This window comes from Ceratosolen solmsi, unplaced genomic scaffold (assembly GCF_000503995.2).
Source record: "Ceratosolen solmsi marchali unplaced genomic scaffold, CerSol_1.0 scaffold30, whole genome shotgun sequence".
Lineage (NCBI taxonomy): Eukaryota > Metazoa > Arthropoda > Insecta > Hymenoptera > Agaonidae > Ceratosolen > Ceratosolen solmsi.
In genome coordinates this window covers 5,558,292-5,565,281 of record NW_011948421.1, presented here as the reverse complement: position 1 = coordinate 5,565,281, position 6,990 = coordinate 5,558,292, and the positions used below count along the sequence as shown (strand labels likewise).

The following is a 6,990-nucleotide window of genomic DNA, read 5'->3' as shown; positions in this document are numbered from 1 at the left end:
TATATATATATATATAATAATAATAAAATCATTTTATGCAATTACATAAATTGATAGGATTTTTCAATTAATAAGTATAATTGTAAAAGTACAAGATAGATTGAAAGCAAATTTTTTATTTGTATCAAATATGGAAAAATAGAATCAATATTCAATTATTCAACGAATGTGATTTACTATGGTTATAAATACCTTTCATAATAAATTTAATATTAATCATCTTTGATCCCATGTTTCTAATATAACAATACGATTTTTCCAGATCTAATAAATAAATATATTTTTTAAATAAAATTGTATATAATGACAAATTTTTAAATACAATTTTATTACCATTTCAATATTAATTTTTGTACTATTAACTAGATTTTTTAATAATTTCATCAAATAACATATTCATAAATGTATTAAATTCTTTTAATGTACCCATTAGGATTTGATTGCCTATAATAAATATATCTATTATTTATATTATATATTTTTGTATAACATAAATAAATAATAATAAAGAAATACATTATCTACTTGTCTAGCCATTTTTTGTCTATATAACTGGAAAAAAAAAATTATTTAAAAAATATAATTCAAGCTTAACCTAAAAATGTTATAACTGAACGTTTATGTACGTATTACTACATTAATACTACATTTTATCGATGTAAACATATGGTTATTAGCTTTTTCAATTCTAAATAATGTACTTTATGAGTTTTAGCAGATAAATTATTATATGTTAAGAATGTAATTTTGTTCCATAAACATTGTGTTATTTTAACATATTAATATTTTCGTTCGAAATTATTAGGACAACTTGATTATGAGCATGGGTTTGTATACTTAATGACATAATGGCATGCAGTGATCAATTATTCACATAAGGTTTGTGCTTTAATATCTATATATCACTTGTTATTATTTTTATTCTTTTAAATATGGACATTAAATTACTAACGAAAATTTTATGTCTGTATACATACACAATATATAAGTATACATTAATAAAGTAAAACATTTTTAGAACTTCTATTTTTATATATTTATATTTAACTGGCATCAAAAAACTTAAATAAAAATAAATAACATTCATGATGTATATGTGCATATTAAATATTTTGTAAATAAATTCCAAGTAATGTATTGTGCTTCTAAATTACATGGATATATAATAATTGGCTTGTCGTAAAATTAATCAATAGACCAATATGGAGCCGCAGTTTATAATAAATTAAAATCGACCATAATATTAAAATTGTTTTCATTTCATATTTAGCTATATAAAATTTCATTTTATTAAGTGCAGAATTTTAATATTAACATTATATTAAATAATACATACTTATTATAATTAAAAAAATTTATAACTTGATATAAAATGATAAATAAATTTAACAGATCAGTCTGCTTGCATTAATCTTGGTTTAATTAGCTAAAAGAAATTAAATTTTTTCTCATAATTGTAGCTTGAAAATTATTTTAAGTACCGTATATTCTGTAATAGCCGATACATGACTTATTGTTAAAATAGCAATCTAACCAAAAATGTAAACAATCAGCAGTCGTCAATTTACCTCATTTAATAGGATTGCACTTACTATGCACTTACGCATATGTAATACACATGAGGTTTAGACGGAAGTGAATATACCACACAATCTTAAGAAAGAATAATTAGTATGATGACTCAACAAAGTTTATAAAGATATAGTATTTTTTGAAGATTTTAAATTTATTGAAAATAAAAATACATCTTAACTACGTATTTTTCATTAAAAGTTAAAGAATTACAATAACACTCAAAAATTTCTAAATCAAGACTTGAGGTACTTCAAGTAACGATATAAAATTCCGTACATTAATGACACTTCATCTATAGAGATTTTATTGTAACGTTAAAATATTTTAACGTTTAAACTCTTACAAAAACTTTTTTTTTAATCTTAATGAATTGCAAATCTAAATCACAAATAATTATTTATATAATATAATATTTAATTATGATTCAAGCGTTTAAGGGTTTTAGATTTGATATTTGGTAGTGAAATATATAATTGTATCAATATTTATTTCAATGTTATTTTTATATTAATTTATATATAAATTAATAAATGAATGATTAATTATACGAATTTTTTTCGTAGTTAAAAATTTTTAATTTTACCATCATCTTTTAATTGTGAACATTTTGGCATGGTTTATTAGTATTAGACATTATCATTAGTTTTATTTTATAATAACAAAATATATATACATGAATTTTTTTAATTAAAAGTAACGATAATAAACATTAATATAATTTATTTTTGCAATTTTTCATTTTATACAATTAAATGCCTGGTTATGTATTTTATGTATAATACATGGATAGTTTTTAAAAAATATCTTTGGAAATATTGCATGTCACGATCTTAATTTATTTTAATTATAAAATAATAAGCTATGCTTTGTGTACGTTATCTATCTATCATAAATACTTATTTATACCGTGTAAATGACAAGAGAATTTACAATATATCCTAATAACATATCAGATGATGCTTGTTTTACTATTTTAGTGGATGTATATTATTTTAGCAAAATACTTAAAAAACAAAACATTTAATTAATAGGAAAAAAATTGTTCATACTATATTAATGAAAGTCTTATTTTTCAACGTTTGAAATAAAATGATTATCATTATATTTCAATTATCCTATTATTTTGTAGCGTGGCTTAAATTTTAATAAGATTGTAGAGTATTTTGATTAATTTCAATATTCAATAATGAAATTTTCAAAATTAATAATTGAAGAAAGATTAATTTCATAAGATTTTTGGATTTTCTCTTCATAAGACAAATCGATATTAATTAACTATTCAGTTTATAAACAGCAAGTTCTTTAACAGAGAATGCCTTAATAAATATTTAGTAAGATTATCACAGACAAGAATATAAACTCATTATTACATTGGCACCTAGGCAACATACTTTTATTTTTATCGTATCTATATGCACAAAAATTATTTTTCATTTTACAATTTGATTTGAATGCCCATATTAAGTTTCATTATAATAAGAAGCAACGAGAGGTACATCATAGACTTAACGACGTGTTGCGCAAATTTATCACGCAATACCGATTTGATTCTGGCGTTGTCGGACCTATCCGAATACAGCCGAATCCGCCCGAGGTACAGATTTCCAGACAAAACGCCATTGCGCTAAAATCGGAATCCGAAATTATCATATCGGTTTTCGTGTGTTCGACCTGTATCGTTCTAACAATGCCAACTGCGCGAACTAGTCTTCAGAAGATACACAAACAGTATCCAAAACTGCGCTACCGGATTAGCATCTGTAATCATAGGACCAATAATTATTGTAAGGAAATATTATTTATTTTTTAACTCTATATGTGAAAATTAATGTGGTTTGCATATCACTTTATCTTCTAGGGAACGAGTTTTGGTTTTGAGGCGCACTTCCGAATAATTAGACCGGTATTAGAACGATATCAAGCACTCAAATGCGTTTTAAAAAGTTCCGGTTAGTGGAACTATCTCCTCAATTATCTGAATAATTCATAAAATAAACTTATATATATAAAATTATATTCTTAATATATATATTCCAATTATTTTAAGAATATAATCTTATTTATATCTCCAAAATTATATATGTTTATGCGTTTTATATAAAGCTCCTTGATCATATGTCGAGCTATTGTGATTAATGAAGAATGATGAAGAATCGTACGTCCACGAAAGATGGATTCTTCGGCTACTACATCATTATGTCAGTAAAAATCAATATAATTTACACGTTACATAATGAATAAAATTTACGTATGTAAAGAATTAGTTTTTGATGTAAATAAAATAAAATACTATGAATGCTTTCATGCTTTTTTAGTTTTTATTTTCCTTGTAATTTTATTTATATTATTATTTATCTTATTATATATATATATATATATATATATATATATATATATATATATAATAAGAATAATACTATAATATATAATATATATATAATAATAATACTATATATATATATATATATATATATATATATATATAGTAACATTTGATACAATATAGATACGTACACACAAACTTGAAAATTATAAAAAATTATAACTAAACAAGCATGAAATTAATATTATATATTTATAAAATAAATATAAGATACAAATTTTATAATGTTATTAATATTAATTTACTGCTCTTTTTAGTTAACCTAAGATAGTTTTTTTTAGTTTGAGTTAGATACGAAAGTCAGACAAGAATTTAAGAAGGAATCATGGTAATTTTAAATTTCTATCAGTTTAAAGAAAGTGATGAAAGACATTTTTATTGTTGCAGAGAAATAAATTTATTTTGTCTACTACTATAGACTAGTACATTTATATCATATGTATACATCACAATTTTTTGCCTATTTAAGACTTTAGAACTTTCTAAATCACTTGATTCGATTATCGATAATTTCACAACATAACATAGATTCTCGAAGTATAAAATACCTCGTTTTTGAATACATTAAAACGCATAAAAAAGTACAAATATAATAATAACAACATCAAAATTTATTAATAGGAAAAATTTTGGTATCATTTTCGCATAATGTATATTTTAACATTTATATTTTATTATATGTTCGTCATAACCAATGCATAATTTTACGTATGTGGTTACAAAATAACTTTAAATGAACAATTTTTGTTTATGACTTGAGTTATTAACAATTTTATTATTCATAAGTCAAATTATATTTTTCTAATTTGCATTTTTTACATAAGTAAAATAATAGAAGTTATATTTGCGTTGTACATAATCAATTCAACTATAATTTGTTAAAATGTTTTATAAATTTTTATAATATTCTATTTACACATATATATTCATACATTTATAGCTATACACGTTCAAATATTCATACACACATATATATCAATATATATATATATTCATAAACACATTCTGCACGTACATACATGCAAACACATTATATGAAAAACTGTTTGTCACAAGAATAAAACAGTAATGTCTTCATGATTGTATGCGTATAATAGATTCGTAACACCAAATATACAATACAAATTTGAAAAAAATAATTTTTTGTAATGACTGCTATGTTTCTATGAAAGTTTTACGTATAATTTTAATAATTATTGTTAACATTAGTTAACAATATTAGCTAATTTTAATAATAACAATTTTTTAAATATTCATATTTAGTTATATGGTTTAGAAAAGGATGGCTTTGTTTAGTAATTTTTTAAATAATTAATTATAACGATATTATTTATAAAAATCTGAAAATTGAATTAAACTAACAAATTGTTAATATCATTTTATTTTGAATTCGTTATTATACTTAAAGTAAATGTCATCAACAATAATTAAGGATTTTTATTTAAGGATATAAATTTCATAAAAAAATGTTAGGTATAAATGTTATGTAAAAATAATTAAATATTTATTTTTTATTTAAAAGTAATTTTGAAATATGTATGATAAGATTAAAATAATATTTTAAAATTTTGAATTTTTAATTAGTAAATAATTTGATAAATCACAAAGTTTGTTTTAATAATGGAATATTTCTTTTAAATGTACATTAATTTTTAAACCTTAAAAAATTATGTAATTAAAATATAAATAAATGTGATATATATTTGAATATTTTTATTAAATAAATAGTTTTCTGATATAACAGTCTTTTAAAATTTAATTTTACTACATTTATTAAATATTTACATATAATACGTAAATGAGTTATTATATTAATTACATAGTCTATTGATATATTGCCTATAAATATTGATAAACTATTTATAAAAACGTGAAGAATTATTTTGTATAAAATTCAATATGTAAACTATTATGTTTTAACAAGAAATCTTATCTAATAGAATTATCTACTATCCAAATTATATTTTGGCCTTCTTTTTTTTCAAATAACTATAAATGTTCATATGTAGTATCAATTTCATGAAATATTTAGTATAAAAATGAATAAGCGATTATTAGTTTAACAGTTAATAGTTTGTTACATTGATAATTAAGTAGCATTTGTTATTAGTTTAATTAAATAATTTCTTATTTCACCAATTTATATACGAATTTGAAATTACATTTATAAATTAATATTTAAATACAAATTTCTTTTTTGTATTAATCATATAAATAATTCACATTTTGAGTTAAAATAGTTTATTAATTATTTTACTATTAACTCAGTGGATAATTAAACGTTGATTTTAGAATTTTTTTGTATTTTATTTTTGTAATAGATATTTAACTTAATGATTTTTTTACAAATGAGAATGGATTAAAATTATATAAAACTATTTGTTTATATTTCTCTAATAATTTGTTTTATTTTATTTATTGCAGTGATTGTCTGCAGAAGTATATATTTATTTCCAACTATGTATTCTATGAAAATAAATTATAAAATTTATGGATATACCAATAAATTAAAAAAAAAACCAAAAGAATGGTAAAATAATTTTTGTTCTTAAAATATATACCTTTACATTTATTTTCCTTCAATTTTAACATTTTATTTTTTCTTTTAATTCTTATTCATATTTGTGTATTATTGATCTCATATAATGGTACAAATAATGTTTAGCTTATAAGTAAAGTTGTCTAACATAAATAATACTATTTTTGATACATTGATATGAGTGTGCTGTTTCTTTACAGAATGAATCCATTCTGTCCTGAATAGGCTAATCTCAAAAAGAAAAAATTTTAATAAGTTAAATTTAATTACACATGTAATAAATTTTTTTTTATATATACAAATTGACACGAGGATTTTCACCATTTATATTATAATTTATATTATGTTATTTATATTGCTTATTGTATTAAGTACATAGGTTGCTGTTAGTTTAACAGAATTTAATCTATTAAATTTATTTAATTGAATTATATTAATGAAATTTTAATTTAGATGGTTTGTATAGATAGAAAATAATGTCATAATCATGCAG

General features: G+C 20.5%; 1 long non-coding RNA gene across 1 annotated transcript; it reads left to right on the top strand.

The window, feature by feature from the left end:
- The first annotated feature begins 803 nt into the window (after positions 1 to 803).
- LOC105361430 (uncharacterized) lies at positions 804 to 3,500 on the top strand. Its single transcript, XR_912841.1, has 3 exons — positions 804 to 879; positions 3,041 to 3,359; positions 3,434 to 3,500. It is a non-coding gene; the product is annotated as an uncharacterized LOC105361430 (long non-coding RNA).
- Positions 3,501 to 6,990: the final 3,490 nt, after the last annotated feature.